We start from the raw sequence: 22,544 nt of genomic DNA, 5'->3' as shown, positions 1-22,544 counted from the left end.
ACAGTCTGAACTTCCACATCAGAAAAGAATTACTTTGGTCTCCTAATAAATAGTATTTGTATTTGTGATAAACGATGGAAGCCAACACTAGTAGAATGGTTACCTTGAATGGCACAAATTATGCCATTTGGAAGGGCAAAATGGAAGATTTGCTCTATGTCAAGAATTTTCATCAACCTGTCTTCGCCACTGTAAAGCCTGATAATAAATCAGATGAAGAGTGGAATCTGTTACACAGGCAGGTTTGCGGCTTTATTAGACAGTGGGTTGACGTTAATGTTTTGAACCATATTTCTGGGGAGACACATGCTCGGACCCTATGGGAGCACCTTGAAAGTTTGTATGGTCGGAAAACTGGAAACAACAAGATGTTTCTGATAAAGCAGATGTTGGGTTTAAAATACCATGATGGTTCTGCGATGACAGATCATCTGAATAATTTTCAGGGGATCATGAACCAGTTATTTGCTATGGGCATTAAATTTGATGAAGAAATTAAAGGTTTGTTTCTACTTAGTTCCCTACCAGATTCTTGGGAAATTCTTAGAACTTCATTATCAAATTCTGCTCCGGATGGTGTGATCTCTATGGATCTTGCCAAGAGCAGCCTTCTAAATGAAGATATGAGAAGAAAATCTCAGGGTTCCTCCTCATCAGATGTCTTGGTGACTGACTCTAGGGGGAGAAGCAAGAATCGGGGTTCTCAAAATAGAGAACATAATAGAAGCAAATCCAGAAGTAGACTTAAAGATATTGAGTGCTATCATTGCGGGAAGAAAGGGCACACAAAGAAGTTCTGCCGGATTTTGAAAAAGGAGAATAGAGACAAGGAAGAAAAGAAAGAAGATGGCAATCATGTGGCCACCGTCACTACAGAAGATCTTGTTACAGTCCTTGATGCGGATCTGATAAATATTGCTTGTGATGAGTCAAGCTGGGTTGTGGACAGTGGTGCCGCATCTCATGTGACATCAAGGAAGGATTTTTTCTCATCCTATACTCAGGGTGACTTCGGAACTTTAAGTATGGGTAATGAGACTGTATCTAGGGTGGCTGGTGTTGGAACGATTTGTTTGGAAACTAGTATTGGAACTAAACTAGTTTTAAACAATGTAAAGCATGCACCTGATGTTCGTTTGCACTTGATCTCTGTTGGTGTTTTGGATGATGAGGGATATGTCAGTACCAATGGTGCTGGAAAGTGGAAGCTCACTAAGGGCTCCATGATTGTGGCTCGTGGGGAAAAGCGTCGTGGTCTATACTGGACTACGACCTCTACCTGTGTTGATATGGTGAATGTCGTTGGGAGCCATAACTCTTCAACGTTATGGTATAAGAGGCTTAGCCACATTAGCGAGAAAGGACAAAATGTTCTGGCCAAGAAGAAATTGTTATCAAATTTTGAAAGTGTAAAATTAGAAAAATGTGAACACTGCTTGGCTGGAAAACAAAAAAGATTTTCTTTCCAGTCCCATCCTCCTTCAAGAAAGACAGAGTTGCTTGAGTTGGTGCATTCAGACTTATGTGGTCCAATGAAGACAAGGACTTTGGGTGGTGCACTTTATTTTGCTACCTTTATTGATGATTGTTCAAGGAAACTTTGGGTCTACATCTTGAAGACTAAAGACCAAGTGTTGGGTGTCTTTAAGCAGTTTCAGGCTTCAGTTGAAAGAGAAACTGGAAAGAAGCTGAAGTGTATTCGTACTGATAACGATGGTGAATATTGTGGACTGTTTGACGAATACTGCAAACAACAGGGTATCAGACACCAGAAGACTCCTCCTAAGACTCCTCAGTTTAATGGTTTAGCAGGAAGGATGAATAGGACCTTGATGGAAAGAGTCAGATGTTTGCTTTCTGAAACAAAGTTGCCGAATTCCTTTTGGGGTGAGGCTTTGTTGACCGCCACACATGTTATTAATCTATCCCCTGCAGTTGCTTTGGAAAGTGATGTTCCAAACAGAGTTTGGTATGGCAAGGATGTTTCCTATGACCACTTGAAAGTGTTTGGTTGTAAAGCTTTTGTACATGTGCCTAAAGATGAGAGGTCAAAATTAACTGCCAAGACAAGGCAGTGCATCTTTATTGGTTATGGCCTTGATGAGTTTGGTTACAGGCTATATAATTCAATTGAGAAGAAGGTTGTGAGAAGCCGTGATGTTATCTTCGTGGAGGATCAAACCATTGAAGATATTAACAAAGCGGAGAAGTTAAAATCTTCAAGTTCTGAAGGTTTAGTTAATCTTGATCAAGTTCCTCATACAAATGGGGATGACGCTGGTGGGCTCAATAATGATGGTGATGCCCAGAACCATATTCCAGATCAACATATTGATGGTGATGGTAATAACAATGCTAATGTTGATGAGGTAGATGCTCATACTCACGAAGCTGTTGACGAGTTAGATATTCCACTCAGGAGGTCTTCTAGACCTCGTACTCCTTCCTCCCGTTTTCACCCAATGAGTATGTATTACTCACTGACGGGGGAGAACCTGAATGTTATGCGGAGGCTATAGAAGATGAGCACAAGGATCAATGGATTGAAGCCATGCAAGATGAGATGAAATCTCTGCATGAGAACCATACTTTTGAGTTGGTTAAATTGCCTAAGGGCATGAGAGCTTTGAAGAACAAGTGTGTATTCAAAGTTAAAGCTGAAGAACATAGTTTGAAGCCCAGATACAAAGCTAGATTAGTTGTCAAGGGATTTGGTCAAAGGAAAGGTATTGACTTTGACGAAATATTTTCTCCTGTCGTGAAAATGTCCTCCATTCGGACAGTTCTTGGTTTGACTGGTAGTCTTGATTTGGAAATTGAGCAAATGGATGTGAAAACTGTTTTTCTTCACGGTGACTTAGAAGAGGAGATTTATATGGAACAACCTGAAGGCTTCAAAGCAAAAGGTAAAGAAAATCTTGTATGCAAACTTAAGAAGAGTCTATATGGATTGAAGCAAGCTCCGAGACAGTGGTACAAGAAGTTTGAGTCTGTTATAGGGGAGCAAGGCTACAAGAAGACTTCTTCAGATCATTGTGTGTTTGTACAAAGATTTTCTGATGACGATTTTATCATCCTCTTGCTATATGTGGATGATATGTTTATTGTGGGCAGGAATGCTTCTAAGATTGACGAGTTGAAGAAACAGTTGAATAAGTCTTTTGCAATGAAAGACTTGGGTCATGCTAAGCAGATTTTGGGCATGAGAATTACTCGTTCGAGAAACGAAAGAAAGTTTTACTTGTCACAGGAGAAGTACATAGAACGTGTATTGAAGCGCTTCAATATGAAAAGTGCTAAGTTGGTTCACATACCCCTTCTTGGTCATCTAAAGTTGAGCAAGAAGATGTGTCCAACAACAACGGAGGAAAAAGAGAGAATGGCCAAGATTCCTTATTCCTCTGCCGTCGGAAGTTTGATGTATGCAATGGTATGCACTCGACCGGATATTGCTCATGCAGTCGGTGTTGTTAGCAGATTTCTCGAAAATCCAGGAAAAGAGAATTGGGAAGCTGTAAAGTGGATACTCAGGGGGAGCTATATCATGGCAGTCGAAGTTGCAGAAGTGCGTCGCACTATCTACAACTGAAGCGGAATATATTGCGGCTACTGAAGCTGACAAAGAGATGATATGGCTCAAGAGATTTCTTCAAGAACTTGGATTGCGACAGATGGAGTATGTTGTCTATTGCGACAGTCAGAGTGCTATAGACCTGAGCAAAAACTCCATGTACCATGCGAGAACAAAACACATTGACGTCAGATATCATTGGATTCGTGAGCAAGTGGAGAACGAATCACTACAAGTCAAAAAGATTCACACGAGTGAAAATCTTGCAGATATGTTGACCAAGGTGGTACCAAGAGATAAGTTCGAGCTATGCAAAGAACTTGTTGGCATGCACTCAAACTAGAAGACAGTGCTACCTCCTCTAGATGAATGAGGCTGGAGGGGGAGATTGATATGGTGTCCATCTCATTCAAATGATTTGGTAGCCAATTTTGTTGACTTGGTTTGGTTTGGTAGCCAACCTTGTTGAAATTGTGAAAAGGGTGTGTAAATTGTCAAATATTGTAGGCTTTAGAGAGTGAGGTTTTGGCATAAAAGGAGAGCTTTAACTCTCATTTCTACACACCAACAAAGAGAGAAAAGAGAGAGTAAGGTATTCCATAAACTATAAGAAAATAGTTTGTGAAGAAAAATAGAGTGTGAGAGATATTGTAGTGAGGTGGAAAAAAGCAAAAAAGTGTTTATTTCTTTTGAGGGTGTAGTGGTCTTAGGAGTATTTTTTATCGTTACTACACAGTTTAAAATTTCTCGCTATAGTGATATCAGTTGCTCTTCTTGGCCATGGTTTTTTCCCTTATTCAGAAGGGTTTCCACGTAAAATCTTGGTGTCATTATTGCTGCATTTATATTCTTGCTGATTTAACCATAACTTAGTGTTCTGCGTTTATCACTAATACCGTGAATACTATTTTTACGGGGTTTATTCCCAACAATCCATTTGTGAAAAAATATACGGGTCAGATCAAGCACTGGGTGGACATAAAAATCACATCTTTTGGGTTCATCAACCACTGTTTCTTCTTCATCAAAAGTTGGTGATAGTTTAATGGAATCAAGTTCTGTTAAATTCCCAAATGGGTTTATAGATCTTAACTTGCCAGCTCCAATAGAAGACGAAGCTTTTAGCCGGGTTAAGTTTGCCGGGTCAGGTTATCTAACTCCGGTTGTATGAATTAAAAGGGGTGGTGTTATTATAAATAAAAATACACATGTCAATTTATGAGTGGACGACTTATCCACAATGGCAGCCATTTGAAAATAAGGGGTTATCCGAGCCAAGAGTGTAAGGAGAAACCAAATTGTTTACCGTTAAAACGGATAACAATTAAATTTGTACCAGTTTTAGGATATGTGGATTGATTCAACAAAAGTAATCAAGAAAATTATATAAACGAATTGAAGACAACAGTAAATAATCAAACCAACTGCAATGTTATGGCCCAGCTCGAACTCAGGTTGAATAGTAGTTTTGCCCTCGATCGGACCCTTAGTTCGAAATCAATTGTGAATAAAGAACAAACAGTAGAGTAAGAATTTTGCAATAGCTAGAAAGCAAAAAAATAAATTTGTATTGCCTTGGTTTGCGTATTACAATGTGTGTTATCAAAGAAAAACTTCCCCTTTATATATTAGGAGAATTTCATCCCTAGTACAAGTCTAAAAAAGGTAAAAATCTTCCTTTCTCGTAAATTACTGATTCGTAACCGATATCGGACCAGATCTGCACCGTGATATCCGATTAGTTGCGGATATCACGACCCTCTATTCGTCGCCTAAAATCGTTCATTGTGTTTTCCGATGTCTCAGAACTTGTCATGTGTCCGGGGTAGATTGTTTTATTAGGTCCGATGGCGAGCACTCCGTTTACTTTTCACGGGCTTCGATACAAAGAGTTTGCAACTTCGATTTCAATCTCATATGTTCATGCTCTTACTTTGTTTGATTCACCGGAAAATCGTGGTGTGCGTTATCCCCGATTTTACCCGTATACAGATAGTCCCCTTGTTTTCTCAAGAGTAGGTTTGCTGAAATGATAGGAAATAATAGATGAACCCTGGTTCCTTTCTTCGTACATTAGTACCGAGATAACAGATAAGCTAAAATGTCCCGTCAGTCGCGTCGTTCTGACTTCAGACATGTGTCTGTCAGTCACTGGCTGACTGCGTTCAAATGTGAAATGTCGCTGTGAGCACGTGATTTTTGTTTCGCGCGACAATCGCTCCAAAAGAAATAAAAAATGTGACAAATGGTCCTGCTGTACAGGTTTTGGATTTTGTGTGGCATATTCGTTAGCTATCTGTAATCCCGTCCGTGTTTATTTTTAAAATAAATAAATAAAAAATGTGCATCTTTCATTTTTATTTCTGTCATTAAGTAATGTTAGTATAATTAATGTCAATTGTATGTAAAATGTTGTTTATGGTTTTATATGGTATTATTTGGTAAATTAATTCAAAAGAAAAAAAATAATAAAAGAGAAGAAAGAATTCTCGGACTTGGGCCAGTCCAATTTTAAATAAATTGGCCCAAACAACTCAGCCCAAAACCCGTGCTTGCCCCGGTCCAGACCAGCCTACTTTAAGAACGTCCAAACGACGCCGTTTTAATCCAGTCTGATCTGGGCCGTTGATCTCAGATTGATCAACGGCCAATATCACTTCCCCATAACCCACTGATGAACCCGACCCGTTTCCACCCGGACCGACCCAAACCCCTTTAGGATGAAACGACACCATCTCCCATCAGCCAAGAGATCCTGACCCTTCATCGCACCCCATCCAACGGCTAGGAATCAACCCCTCACTAACTATATAAACCCATAACCTTTACCCTGCCCCCCTATCCGAACCCCCAGCCTTAGGTCACCTTCGTCCTCATCCCCTTCCCCTCCAAACCCTAGCCGCCCCTGTATTCTTCACCATGAAAGCCGGCGGCATGAACGCCGGTGGCCTTCACCTTAACACCATAGGACCATCTCACCCCCTGAACATGGATCTGTGGACCGTTTAGTTCGAATCATCCTCTAGGTCCTCGAATCTTCATTTGAAGATTCGAGCAAAACTCGATCTACACCGATCTGCCCTAGATTCATACCAGACAATCACCGGACCCCCATCGTGACCAAACCATGCTTGGTTTGGTCCGAATCTAACCAAGAAAGCCCAAAACCCAAGTCTGCCCTCTAGAACCCTAGGTTTCCTCGTGCATGTTCCGTGCCTGTTCGAACCAAGAGATTAGGGTCTAATGGACCTTTATAGAAGTGTTTCTCATTTGAGAAACATTTCGATTAAAGTCCGTTCAACCTTGAGAAAGGGTCTGTACAACACAAGATGATTTTTTCTATTTCTGCTTTCAAAGTTTAAGGTAAGTTTGTTTTCTCTTTGTTATTCAGTACGTGTGTGGTATAAAGGTCTGTTCGTATTGGCCGAATGTCTTGTGTAAATTTGTTGTCTTTGAATTTTTTACCAAATGTATCCTGTCCACCTTTCCTGAACCTATGTGTTTGATTAAAGGCCTTCTTCTATTCACTGATAACATGTATGTATGTATGTGCTGTGCAATTAGCTGAATTTCAAATTTGAACTGATTAACTGATTCCTCGAGTACAATTCTGCTGGGTCAGTATGACTCGAGTCATGTGTTCGATACTATTAAACATCTGATTTTTGGTTACGATTGTACATGTTATGATTAATATAGTCGAGTCGACATGTGTCGTCAATTAGTTTCAGCTGCCTGAACAATAACAAATCGATTTGCTTCTACTAAGCATTGCCTGAATCAATTAGGAACTGAGTTTAGTACTTATAATTGTTAATTTGAATCAGAAATGTAAAATCAATGTTTTGTTCAGTTACAGGTCTGAAATTGGAGGGCATGTGCACTTGTGCACCACATGTGCATTTGTGCACAGCCTGTGTCCTGCATAAGGGCTTTTTGAATTAAATAGTTTGACAGCATATGCTGTCAGACTACATTCTGCTGCCCATACTCTACTTTAGTTTCAGAAATAATAAACATTACTCAAAAGTGAGTCTGCCAGGGAATATCATGGGGTTTTGTTTATACTTAATTAGCTAAGTGGAATCTGAAATAGGAGAGCACATGGGAGGGGTGTTCTAATTGTCTGAACAGGCTGTTAAAGGTTTTAGGTTTATAAAAGAGGGGACTTCCATCAGTTTTGGGGGACATCAAAAAAAAAAATAAGAGAGGGGGAGCTGAAGATATACACATATAGACATAGATACACACACACAGACAGAGAAAAAGAGAATACACACAGAAAACTTAGTTTGGAGATTGAGAGTTGAAGTTCTGAAAAGCAGAAAAACTGGAAAAGAACTCTGTTTGATAACACAGACAGACAAAACTAGAAATTGCATTCTTCTTGCTGTCTTGATTTCACTGGTCTCGACCTGTTTGTCCAATACTGATTTCTTCTAAATCCAACTGAGTCTACTGGTTGTTTGTTGGTTTACTCTGGGACTTGGTCTAGCTGGGATCTTGATTCTATTCCAATTATTTTGCTTGTTGCTGCTGCTGCTATTCTGTTTCTTGTTGCTGCTGATTTCCCTATCTTCTTCCTCTTCTCCTTTGCATTTTCAGTATTTCCAGGTACACATCTTGAGTCTCACATTGGTGTAGCTGATTGTAACATTGAAAAGCATGAATCTAAAGATCTAAAGAATTTTTTTTATCATCTGTTGCCTTACTTATAGCTTTGCGAATATTGTTAAAGTTGTATAAATCCTTTAACTTGTAGCCTAATAGAGAATACATTAGTAAGTTTGTACTTAATTAATGTTTATTTGAAACTGTGGTGTTTGATTCGTTTAGTAGCATACAGGATGTAAATATAACTCATGGAATGTGAAACTATTTAGTGCGATTGTTAAAATTAAATTCACTCTTTCAGCATGCTTTGAATAAGTAGAGGCAAATGGCTGTTAAATCTAGCCAAATATAATACAGTTTTGAATCACCCAGTTTCGATTTCTTTAGGCAGTTTATAGGACTAGTTTTGAATATCATCGGTAGTATTCTTTAATAAGGAATTCTATTAACCCTGTTTAAGCAAGTTAATCTAAATTCGACTTAAAGATGTTTATGCGGATTAAGTGTTGTATTTCGTTAGAATAAACGGATTTCTTTGTCAAATTAAAGCATTTTTCCATTGAAGTACAATGTTTTCTCAACTTTGTTAATAATTAACCATAAGAATCCGGATTAGGCCAAAGCATATAATTAAATTGCATGTACCTTTTTTCTTCTAGTTTTAGAGACAAACGCATTAGAAATGTAGCCACTTTAGGATATCCTTTCTAAAATAGAGACGAGCCTCACCAAATAAAACGCAAAATTGCGGGGCCCTCAATAAATAACCATAATAAGTTTTTCGAATTCGGGATAGGCCGTTTAGTGAATTTCATGGCCTTCTACAAAAATAATAACGCGCTAGACTCTTTAGGCGCGGCTTAATAATTTAACCTTCTTAAACACGGGTGCACATTGATGTGACCCAAATCCCAATCTCAACGGAGTCAAAATGTGTCGACGATCACGGGTGCATTGATTGTGACGTGGTTCGAGATGCATTTTCGCGACGTTGCAATTCTATAAAACTAAATGATAATAATAAAAGCGGTTTAAACTTAATAAAGCACATAAGTCACAACATGTATTTAAATCAGATATTTAGCCATTATAACAATTTAAGCGACCGTGCTAGAACCACGGGATTCGAGGGTGCCTAACACCTTCCCTCGGGTCAACAGAATTCCTTACTTAGAATTTCTGGTTCGCAGACTTCATTTGGAAAAGTCGAAAATTTCCTCGATTTGGGATTCAAGATAAACCGGTGACTTGGGACACCAAAAGCCAAACCTTTCCCAAGTGGCGACTCTGAATTAAATAAATAATCCCATTTCGAATATTGTCACTTAAATTGGAAAAACTCCCTCGCGCATTTAAACCTTCGGGGCGGGCGCGCAAAAAGGAGGTGTGACAGCTCTGGCGACTCCGCTGGGGATTTAAACCCAGAACCACTGGTTCAGGGTTCAAGAATTCGAGCTTAGAATAATTGTTATATTTGTCTTTATTATCTGATCTTTATTACATGTTTTTGCATAACGTGCTAAATGTTGTCTTTTACCGCTTTGATATTATCTGAACTGTATATAAACTGTGCCGAAACCCTTCTCTTCTTACCTCCGGGGAGAAGCTCGCTGGTCGAGACTCCCTATTCTGTTAGTGTCAATACCTGAAATAAGAAAGAGGTCGGACAAGTTACAAAGCCGGACGATCTCGCGGGTCCCCGGTACGTAGCCCCTCCTCGACTCGAGTTGTCCGCTCGGGTACACAGTCTAGAACAAATACCCAGGTTACGAACCTAGAATAACTTGACTTCATGCCGGATCCCTAGTAGGAACGCTTATTTGCATCATGTTGCATTTGACATAGGGGACTCAACGCAGGGGTTGGGTCCGTCTAGGACAGGCAACCTGGAATGAAAAGACCATCCTGCTGCATCCCGTTTGTTCTGCGCATCTATTTACTTCAGATCTGCATGTTGACCGGTTTCCGAAAATTTTCAAAAAAAAGAATAACAGGGTAGGGAGATAATTACTTATTCTTTTGGAAAAAAAACCAATGTCCAAGTAATGTCAAAACCTCACCGGAATATTTTTAAAAAATATATATATATAAAAAAATGAAAACAAAGCTTGTCTTTCAGTTTGACTATTCCTTTTAATCACTTTCAAAATCCAAAATATATATAAATAAAAAAAAAATCAAAAAATTTATTGTTTCATTTGTAGTACCTCTTTAAAAGATTTTTGAAATTTCAAAAAAAAAATGAAAAAAAGGAAGTTTAAAATGTATAAGTATTTCCTTGGTCTCTTTTCAAAAAATAAATAATAAAATAAAATAAAAAATACATATAACAAAATTCCAGAAAAATAGTCATTCTTCTTTTCTTTAAAGGATTTTATTTTTTCTCCTATTTTGATCCGACCGAACTACGCGGGTCTGATTCTCACCGGATGTGAGATACGTAGGCAAACCTCATCGGTTCCGGCCCCAATTTTTAAAAATCCAAAAAAAAAATATTTTTCTTTAGTTCTTTCTTTATAAATGTTTCTTTAGAAAATACAAAAAAAGAAATAAAAATAATATAGAAGTTTTCTTTAAACTCAAATAAAAAAAAATAAAAAAATAAAAATAAATAGTCTCCTTCTTTCTGAAGTCTTTCATATGAAAAAATAAAATAAGAATTAAAAAGCAGCAACAAAAATCCAAAAAAATACTCTTTGCTTTTTAGTCTCTTTTTTTGTAAAATGTCCAAAAAGAAAATATTTGAAAAACTGAATTTCAAAATATTAGGATTTTTCTTTAGAAGTGCTTTTGTAAATAAATAAAACTCAGAATTCCACATCATTTTCTTAAAAGTCCCTCTTTCAAAATTTAAGAGGCAACATCATATACATTTTTTCTTCCGTAGAAAAGGTAAAACAAACAAAAAAAAATCAATCAAACACATTTTCTTTTTGTTTAAAAAATAATAAAGAAAAAAAATTTCCAAAGTTCAAGTCAAAAGCAAATAAGTTTTTAGAAGTATCTCTTTAAAAAAAAATAATAAAACAAAAATCAAAACAATAAAAAATCTTCTTTCTTCTTTTAAAGCATTTCTTTCAAAAATTCAAAAAAAGAGTTAGTTTGCTTACTCTATTCACGAGCCCGAACTATGCGGGTTTGATTCTCACCGGATGTGAGATACGTAGGCAACCCTCATCGGGTCCAACCCCACCTTTTGCTAAAATAGCCAAAATCAATAAATAAATAAAAACGTGTCAAATTTTAAATTTTGCCATAAATAAGTTGGGTGGTGTCCAACCTTCCCTTTTGCTAAAAATAGCCAAAAATATATGTCAAATTTTAAATCTGTCATAAATAAGTCAGGTGATGTTGTTTTGTCATAAATAGCCGAATGTTCCCGAAAGGGACGCCGGAAGGCTGACTTTGCATAAACAACCACCTTTGGGTCATTTTTTAAGGTTTGGTCCAGTTGACCCACACAGCCTTATAATCTTCGTCACCGAGGCGTTGAAAGGCCGTGTTGGCAATATTGAGTTTTCTAATTTGAAAAATGATAAAAAGAGTCATAAATAAGTCAGGTGATGTTGTTTTGTCATAAATAGCCGAATGTTCCCGAAAAGGACGCCGGAAGGCTGACTTTGCACAAACAGCCATTTTTGGTCATTTTGAACTTTGACCAATTTGCCCGACAGCCTTGGAATCCTCGTCCCCGAGGCTCTGTGAGGCCATGTTCCCAATGTCGGATCACCATTCTGAAATAAATAAATAAATCAAGTGATGTTGTTGTTGTTGTCAAAAACGGCCAAATGTTCCCGAAAGGGACGACTGAAGGCTGACTTTGCATAAACGGCCACTTTTAAATCATCTTTTAAAGTTTTGATTGATTGACCCTCACAGCCTTAAAATCTTCATCCCCGAAGTGCTGAAAGGCCGTGTTCGAAAATCGGATCTTTCTTTCTAAAATATAGTCAAATCATTTTTGAGTCAAATCATTTTTGCTTAAATCACCTTAATAAATGTGCAGGATGAGCACAATGCAAAATGAATACTTGTTTCTTTATTGTTGCACTTGTTAGTCCCGAACTACGCAAGATCTGATTCATGCGGGGTCATGATACGTAGGCAATCCCCATCGGATTCGATCATAGCTATAAAATAAATTGAGTAAAAAAAAAACTGAAAGAAAAGGAGAAAGAAAATTGAATGAAAAAGAAAAAAAATAGTGAAAAAGGGAAAAAAGAGTGACAACATAAAAAAAAAAGTGCAAAAAATAAAAGAGCGGCAAAAACAAGATCAAGCGTGACTAAAGAGAGGCAAGAATAAAAGAAAAGAGGTACATAGTGAAGAGGGCTAGTTTAGGGTCGTGATGAAACATACAACCCGTTCAAACACATGGTAAAAGCGTTTAACTGTTTAGGTGCATTTCATCCCATCTTGCGATTTCCTATATGTTATATGCTTCAAAACTAACAAGGTTGTGTGTGTGAGTAAATTAGCCAGGTTCTGTTCAGGTGATTGGTTTTGTTGGTATGCAGTGATGAGCGGCCTTGCACGCGGCCACAACATTATACACAAAATTGAGCTCCACCTCCCAGAAATGCCCATCCTTACCAAACTCCATATAGTCGCCAATCAAATGTTCCTCAGTACAATCCTCACCCAAGAGAGTCTTTCAAAAGGAATCAGTTCACCCCTATTGGTGAATTATACTCAGGCTTGTTCCAAAAGCTAGTCAGGCGAAGTCTGCTGCAGCCAGTGGCCCCAAATCGGCCAAACACCGAGTCCCCCTCCCGCATCGAGCTGATACTAGATGTGAATGCCACTCCGGAATAGTGGGGCACGGTACAAAGGACTGTTGGTCATTGGACCCTCAAAATGGCAGTTGAAGACTTGATTGAAGCTGAAAGAATCGTTCCCCGGGACGAAAAGGTTCCTAATATGATGAACATTCCCCTGCCTACTCTCACAAATGGGCCAATAGACGGAATGATCTGTGAAGCTGAGGAATATCCGGCACTGAAGGCTATTGCAGCCATTGCCGAGACAGAAGAAAAGCCAAAAAATGATTGTCAAGCCTGAAAGTTCCCCATCAGACGGGAGTCTCGGTAGCCTGTCTTGCTATCCTTTCTGCATCTGGATTATCTCAGGGTGTGATCCAGATGTTTTACTTTATTGTCTTACTTTCCGATGTAAACCCTTCTATCTTCAAAAATTAAAAAAAAATCAAATGAAATTGATAATCAAATGAAATTGGTATTTCTTTTTCCCGGAATGTCTCTTTTCTTAAATCTTGTCAATTTTCCCATTCTCTTTTAGTTATGTTAAATGCAGATTTCAATAATATGACATGCTTGCGGACTTCATGCCCGGATCTTAAAACTCTGTCAGACCTCGAAATAATGAATCAAGAATTGGGTCACCATGAAGAATAGCTTAAGGAAACAAGACAAAGAGTTGGAACAACTGAAGGAAAATTGATTCCCGAAATTGGAAAGGTCCATACATTACAACAAGAGTACTACCAGAAAGAGTGCGTTGTACTTGGGACACATCGAAGGAAATGTCCTTGAAATAACTGTCAATGCAAATGCAGTCAAAAGGTACTATGTTGGATCCTTTATATAATAAAATCTTTTCTGGTTGAGATGACGAAGGCTTTCATTCTCGCTACCCAAACACTATCAACCCTTTGCAAAACCCATTTGAGCTGGTTACTCTTATTTGATTACCCTCTTTGGAACCTAAAAATATTATTGAAAATAAAATGAAAAAAAAAAATTGAAATGAAAAAGTAAAATGAAAGAAGAAGAAGAAAGAATTGGAAAAATAAGAAAATATATATACAAAAAAGCAAATAAGGAAAAAAAAATCCAAAAACAAAAGTTGCCTGAACTACGATTGACTTGATTCTGAAAGGATACGTAGGCAGCCTCTCCCTGAGGTTCAGTCACACCAACAATAAAATCCCATTCACCCTGAAATTGAAACCGGGGCACGTCGAGCAGTTTAGAAGTTAGTATCATCTACCTCCCTTTACCAAGCACAAGCCTTCAAATCAATTACCAAAGATAGTGGGAAACCAATAAGCGTCACAAATGGAGACCGGCACACTCTGAATTGAGAGAGATAAAATGAGAGAGTCTCGTCGGTGAAAACCTTCGGGCACCGCGAGGCGACGGGAGTAGAGAAACCAAAATGAGAGAGCTTGTTTAGTAAAAACTCACAAAGAGTGCTATCAAGCGATGACAGGAAGAGAAATGAGAGAGGTCAGCCAGCGAAAACCCGCAAAGGGCGCTGTTGGCCGAAAAGAATGACTCCACCCCGAGGAGGTCTCGGCAAAGCTCCACCGGTTTGGAATCACAGATCCGTTCTGGTTCAGGGAAATGCAAGTTCATGGAAGGTCAGGCGTCCAGTCCAAAGAGCATGTCATGTCATTTAAAGCCAGCGTTATCTTCCTCAGATAAGTCTTTCTCGTCCCAAAGGGACACTCCCTTCCTGAAATTTGTTTTCTCCTTTCTTTGTTTCTCTTCGAATCCCTTTTATGTTTTAACCCCAAGTTCAGGATACACCGGAAAGGGCAGGTGGCAGGTTTGTTTTCACGGAATTCCGTTTCATGAAGGAAAACACCTCGTTTCGTGTACGTCTGTCCAAACTTGATGAATCATGATGTTTGATGGCGTTCGAAGTAAAGAGGAAAAAGAGAAATTCCCCCCAGCAAGTCCGCCTTAGGACGAATCCCCACAGAGTCTCCCCAATATATATATATATATATATATATAAAATCCCCGTTGGAATTTCCCCAGCACATCCCCAGCGAGTTCCTTTGAAAAAATTCCCCAACAAGCTTACCACAACAAATCCTAGAAAGCCCGCTTTGAAACAAATCCCCAGCATGCCCCGTTGTACAAAAATCCACACAAAGAATCCACTTTCTAAATATTCCCCCCACAGAGCTTCCTTTTGTACAAATCCCCACAGAGTATCCCCAATAGAATCCCCGTTGAGAATCTCCAAGCAAGATGGGACAAAAAAAAAGAGAAAAGAAAAAAGAGCCTTACGAGGCAAATCATCACAGAATATGGAAATACAAGCCTGAGCAGTCTAAAGGGTTTCGACATATGAATCAAATCAATGGTGGGACTTCGCAACAGAAATGAAGATGCAACAAAGCAACCGGGAACGATCAAGGTCACCAAACCGACCGTCATTTCCGAACTAACAATTGTTCTTTGTCTGAAAAGTTGAAACAGGTATAATCCAAGACAATCGTGCAAGAAGCAGGTGCCTCCCAAAGAAGAAGGTACATGGGTACAAGAAATATTTTGGCAATAAGGAATTCACTCGAAAGGTAAGTTTCCACAAAACTCCCTTTTATCTTCTACTAAAACAAGAAAATTCAAAACAAAAAGAGGTCAGTTGTTGTTCTCGAATTTTGTCCCCAGCCAGTCAGCATTAGGGTTTTAAACCCTAAACTGAACTTTTTTTCCATTCAATCAGCATTAGGGTTTTAAACCCTAAACTGAATTTTTCCTTTAGTCAGCATTAGGGTTTTAAAACCTAAACTGAATTTTTCCTTTAGTCAGCATTAGGGTTTTAAATCCTAAACTGAACTTTTCCTTTCAGTCAGCATTAGGGTTTTAAACCCTAAACTGAACTTTTTCCATTCAGACAGCATTAGGGTTTTAAACCCTAAACTGAACTTTTCCTTTCAGTCAGCATTAGGGTTTTAAACCCTAAACTGAACTTTTTCCATTCAGCCAGCATTAGGGTTTTAAACCCTAAACTGAGCTTTTCCATGCAGTCAGCATTAGGGTTTTAAACCCTAAACTGAACTTTTCCTTTTAGTCAGCATTAAGGTTTTAAACCCTAAACTGAACTTTTTCCGTTCAGCCAGCATTAGGGTTTTAAACCCTAAACTGAGCTTTTCCATGCAGTCAACTTTAGGGTTTTAAACCCTAAACTGAATTTTCCCTTTAGTCAGCATTAGGGTTTTAAACCCTAAACTGAACTTTTTTCCGTTCAGCCAGCATTAGGGTTTTAAATCCTAAACTGAGCTTTTCCATGCAGTCAACATTAGGGTTTTAAACCCTAAACTGAATTTTTCCTTTAGTCAGCATTAGGGTTTTAAACCCTAAACTGAATTTTATCCATTCAGCCAGCATTAGGGTTTTAAACACTAAACTGAGCTTTTCCATGCAGTCAGCATTAGGGTTTTAAACCCTAAACTGAATTTTTCCTTCAATCAACATTAGGGTTTTAAACCCTAAACTGAACCTTTTTCCATTCAGCCAGCATTAGGGTTTTAAATCCTAAACTGAGCTTTTCCATGCAGTCAGCATTAGGGTTTTAAACCCTAAACTGAATTTTTCCTTCAATCAGCATTAGGGTTTTAAACCCTAAACTAAACCTTTTTCCATTCAGCCAGCATTAGGGTTTTAAACCCTAAACTGAGCTTTTCCATGCAGTCAGCATTAGGGTTTTAAACCCTAAACTGAATTTTTCCTTTCAGTCAGCATTAGGATTTTAAACCCTGAACTGAACTTTTTCCTTTGATCAGCATCAGGATTTTAAACCCTGAACTGAACTTTTTCCTTTAATCAGCCTTAGGGTTTTAAACCCTAAACTGAATTTTTCCTTTCAGTCAGCATTAGGGTTTTAAACCCTGAACTGAACTTTTTCCTTTGATCAGCATCAGGGTTTTAAACCCTGAACTGAACTTTTTCCTTTAATCAGCCTTAGGGTTTTAAACCCTTAACTGAATTTTTCCTTTCAGTCAGCATTAGGGTTTTAAACCCTGAACTGAACTTTTTCCTTTGATCAGCATCAGGGTTTTAAACCCTGAACTGAACTTTTTCCTTTAATCAGCATTAGGGTTTTAAACCCTAAACTGAATTTTTCCCTTTTAGTCAGTATTAGGGTTTTAAACCCTAAACTGAATTTTCCTTTTAGTCAGCATTAGGGTTTTAAACCCTAAACTGAACTTTTCCTTTCAGCCAGCATTAGGGTTTTAAACCCTATACTGAGCTTTTCCATGCAATCAACATTAGGGTTTTAAACCCTAAACTGAATTTTCATTTTAGTCAGCATTAGGGTTTTAAACCCTAAACTTAACTTTTTCCTTTTAGCCAGCATTAGGGTTTTAAACCATATACTGAGTTTTTCCATGCAATCAGCATTAGGGTTTTAAACCCTAAACTGAATTTTCCTTTTAGTCAGCATTAGGGTTTTAAACCCTAAACTGAACTTTTCCTTTCAGCCAACATTAGGGTTTTAAACCCTATACTGAGCTTTTCCATGCAGTCAGCATTAGAGTTTTAAACCCTAAACTGAATTTTTCCTTTAGTCAGCATTAGGGTTTTAAACCCTAAACTGAACTTTTTCCATTCAGCCGGCATTAGGGTTTTAAACCCTAAACTGAGTATTTCCATGCAATCAGCATTAGGGTTTTAAACCCTAAACTGAATTTTTCCATTCAGCCAGCATTAAGGTTCTAAACCCTAAACTGAGCTTTTCCTTGCAATCAGCATTAGGGTTTTAAACCCTAAGCTGAATTTTTCCTTTGGTCAGCATTAGGGTTTTAAACCCTAATCTGAATTTTCCTTTAGTCAGCATTAGGGTTTTAAACCCTAAACTGAATTTTTCCTTTGGTCAGCATTAGGGTTTTAAAACCCTAAACTGAACTTTTCCCCAGTTGGTCAGTATTAGAGTTTCAACTCTAAAAACTGAACTTCTCCCTAGCTATTCGGTATTAGGGCTCCAACCCTGAACTGAGCATTTTTATCTCCCTTCCTCAATTTTATGAACTTCCTGGCGAATAATTAACGAAATTTTCCTAGTGAAACTGGGGCAGAAAATTTCGTTCGTTTGTTTGTTTTCTCCCGCAGGTCTAACCTCGAGCCACACGGATCGAAATGACCCACGAGATGAGTCTCAACTCAGAATCAAAAAAAGAAGAGACAAAAAGAAGATGTCCCGAGATACCGGAGAAAATGGAAGGCGGATCGTTCCAAGATTTGATTAAGGTCTAGAACTCTGCCCGTCACGTCTCACTAAGTATCCCAGAGATTAAACAAGCACCTACAACTTGCAAGCATCAAGATTCGGATCGAAATCTCCAAGCAAAATCAGCTAAGACCCATGATCAAGTCGCAAAAGAATCATAGATAGGGATCTTGTAACTAGCAGTTGACATGCATATAAGTATTTAGTTCAGTTTCAATGTTTCTTTGGTTGTAATAAGGCGGTCAGTAAAGCAGGTGACAACAGCAACAGCAGTAACAGCAAGCATTGCGATCCCATGGTAGTCCCAGCTACCGAAGCTTCCCGAACTACATTGACCTGATTCCTGTTTAGCCCAGGATATGTAGGAAATCTTTGAAGCAAAGATTCGGTCAGATCTTTCAAAACATGCTTCACACGGAGTAGTCCATAGGCAAAAATCGCTCATACCCGCTCACTTTATCTTTGCACGAAAACTCTTCGTGTTTCCGAACAAAGAGGGGCAGCTGTGAGCACGTGATTTTTGTTTCGCGCGACAATCGCTCCAAAAGAAATAAAAAATGTGACAAATGGTCCTGCTGTACAGGTTTTGGATTTTGTGTGGCATATTCGTTAGTTATCTGTAATCCCGTCCGTGTTTATTTTTAAAATAAATAAATAAAAAATGTGCATCTTTCATTTTTAATTCTGTCATTAAGTGATGTTAGTATAATTAATGTCAATTGTATGTAAAATGTTGTTTATGGTTTTATATGGTATTATTTGGTAAATTAAATCAAAAGAAAAAAAAAATAATAAAAGAGAAGAAAGAATTCTCGGACTTGGGCCAGTCCAATTTTAAATAAATTGGCCCAAACAACTTAGCCCAAAACCCGTGCTTGCCCCGGTCCAGACCAGCCTACTTTAAGAACGTCCAAACGACGCCGTTTTAATCCAGTCTGATCTGGGCCGTTGATCTCAGATTGATCAACGGCCAAGATCACTTCCCCATAACCCACTGATGAACCCGACCCGTTTCCACCCGGACCGACCCAAACCCCTTTAGGATGAAACGACACCATCCCCCATCAGCCAAGAGATCCTGACCCTTCATCGCACCCCATCCAACGGCTAGGAATCAACCCCTCACTAACTATATAAACCCATAACCTTTACCCTGCCCCCCTATCCGAACCCCCAGCCTTAGGTCACCTTCGTCCTCATCCCCTTCCCCTCCAAACCCTAGCCGCCCCTGTATTCTTCACCATGAAAGCCGGCGGCATGAACGCCGGTGGCCTTCACCTTAACACCATAGGACCATCTCACCCCTCTGAACATGGATCTGTGGACCGTTTAGTTCGAATCATCCTCTAGGTACTCGAATCTTCATTTGAAGATTCGAGCAAAACTCGATCTACACCGATCTGCCCTAGATTCATACCAGACAATCACCGGACCCCCCTCGTGACCAAACCATGCTTGGTTTGGTCCGAATCTAACCAAGAAAGCCCAAAACCCAAATCTGCCCTGTAGAACCCTAGGTTTCCTCGTGCCTGTTCCGTGCCTGTTCGAACCAAGAGATTAGGGTCTAATGGACCTTAATCGAAGTGTTTCTCATTTGAGAAACATTTCGATTAAAGTCCGTTCAACCTTGAGAAAGGGTCTGTACAACACAAGCTGATTTTTTCTGTTTCTGCTTTCAAAGTTTAAGGTAAGTTTGTTTTCTCTTTGCTATTCAGTACGTGTGTGGTTTAAAGGTCTGTTCGTATTGGCCGAATGTCTTGTGTAATTTGTTGTCTTTGAATTTTTTACCAAATGTATCCTGTCCACCTTTCCTGAACCTATGTGTTTGATTAAAGGCCTTCTTCTATTCACTGATAACATGTATGTATGTATGTATGTATGTGCTGTGCAATTAGCTGAATTTCAAATTTGAACTGATTAACTGATTCCTCGAGTACAATTCTGCTGGGTCAGTATGACTCGAGTCATGTGTTCGATACTATTAAACATCTAATTTTTGGTTACGATTGTACATGTTATGATTAATATAGTCGAGTCGACATGTGTCGTCAATTAGTTTCAGCTGCCTGAATAATAACAAATCGATTTGCTTCTGCTAAGCATTGCCTGAATCAATTAGGAACTGAGTTTAGTACTTATAATTGTTAATTTGAATCAGAAATGTAAAATCAATGTTTTGTTCTGTTACAGGTCTGAAATTGGAGGGCATGTGCACTTGTGCACCACATGTGCATTTGTGCACAGCCTGTGTCCTGCATAAGGGCTTTTTGAATTAAATAGTTTGACAGCATATGCTGTCAGACTACATTCTGCTGCCCATACTCTACTTTAGTTTCAGAAATAATAAACATTACTCAAAAGTGAGTCTGCCAGGGAATATCATGGGGTTTTGTTTATACTTAATTAGCTAAGTGGAATCTGAAATAGGAGAGCACATGGGAGGGGTGTTCTAATTGTCTGAACAGGCTGTTAAAGGTTTTAGGTTTATAAAAGAGGGGACTTCCATCAGTTTTGGGGGACATCAAAAAAAAAAAATAAGAGAGAGGGAGCACACAGACCTGAAGAGGGACATAGATACACACACACAGACAAAGAAAAAGAGAATACACACAGAAAACTTAGTTTGGAGATTGAGAGTTGAAGTTCTGAAAAGCAGAAAAACTGGAAAAGAACTCTGTTTGATAACACAGACAGACAAAACTAGAAATTGCATTCTTCTTGCTGTCTTGATTTCACTGGTCTCGACCTGTTTGTCCAATACTGATTTCTTCTAAATCCAACTGAGTCTACTGGTTGTTTGTTGGTTTACTCTGGGACTTGGTCTAGCTGGGATCTTGATTCTATTCCAATTATTTTGCTTGTTGTTGCTGCTGCTATTCTGTTTCTTGCTACTGCTGATTTCCCTATCTTCTTCCTCTTCTCCTTTGCATTTTCAGTATTTCCAGGTACACATCTCGAGTCTCACATTGGTGTAGCTGATTGTAACATTGAAAAGCATGAATCGAAAGATCTGAAGAATTTTTTTATCATCTGTTGCCTTACTTATAGCTTTGCGAATATTGTTAAAGTTGTATAAATCCTTTAACTTGTAGCCTAATAGAGAATACATTAGTAAGTTTGTACTTAATTAATGTTTATTTGAAACTGTGGTGTTTGATTCGTTTAGTAGCATACAGGATGTAAATATAACTCATGGAATGTGAAACTATTTAGTGCGATTGTTAAAATTAAATTCACTCTTTCAGCATGCTTTGAATAAGTAGAGGCAAATGGCTGTTAAATCTAGCCAAATATAATACAGTTTTGAATCACCCAGTTTCGATTTCTTTAGGCAGTTTATAGGACTAGTTTTGAATATCATCGGTAGTATTCTTTAATAAGGAAATCTATTAACCCTGTTTAAGCAAGTTAATCTAAATTCGACTTAAAGATGTTTATTTGGATTAAGTGTTGTATTTCGTTAGAATAAACGGATTTCTTTGTCAAATTAAAGCATTTTTCCATTGAAGTACAATGTTTTCTCAACTTTGTAAATAATTAACCATAAGAATCCGGATTAGGCCAAAGCATATAATTAAATTAGCATGTACCTTTTTTCTTCTAGTTTTAGAGACAAACGCATTAGAAATGTAGCCACTTTAGGATATCCTTTCTAAAATAGAGACGAGCCTCGCCAAATAAAACGCAAAATTGCGGGGCCCTCAATAAATAACCATAATAAATTTTTAGAATTCGGGATAGGCCGTTTAGTGAATTTCATGGCCTTCTACAAAAATAATAACGCGCTAGACTCTTTAGGCGCGGCTTAATAATTTAACCTTCTTAAACACGAGTGCACATTGATGTGACCCAAATCCCAATCACAACGGAGTCAAAATGTGTCGACGATCACGGGTGCATTGATTCTGACGTGGTTCGAGATGCATTTTCATGACGTTGCTATTCTAAAAAAAATAAATAATAAAAACGGTTTTAAACTTAATAAAAGCACATAAGTCATAACATGTATTTAAATCAGATATTTAGCCATTATAACAATTTAAGCGACCTTGCTAGAACCACGGGATTCGAGGGTGCCTAACACCTTCCCTCGGGTCAACAGAATTCCTTACTTAGAATTTCTGGTTCGCAGACTTCATTTGGAAAAGTCGAAAATTTCCTCGATTTGGGATTCAAGATAAACCGGTGACTTGGGACACCAAAAGCCAAACCTTTCCCAAGTGGCGACTCTGAATTAAATAAATAATCCCATTTCGAATATTGTCACTTAAATTGGAAAAACTCTCTCGCGCATTTAACCCTTCGGGGCGGGCGCGCAAAAAGGAGGTGTGACAGTCGCTTATTGACTGTTTTCCCCTATAAAAGCTTCGCCCTT

The sequence above is a fragment of the Nicotiana tabacum genome, chromosome 22 (assembly GCF_000715075.1).
Source record: "Nicotiana tabacum cultivar K326 chromosome 22, ASM71507v2, whole genome shotgun sequence".
Classification (NCBI taxonomy): Eukaryota; Viridiplantae; Streptophyta; class Magnoliopsida; order Solanales; family Solanaceae; genus Nicotiana; species Nicotiana tabacum.
This window is presented reverse-complemented; position numbering follows the sequence as displayed.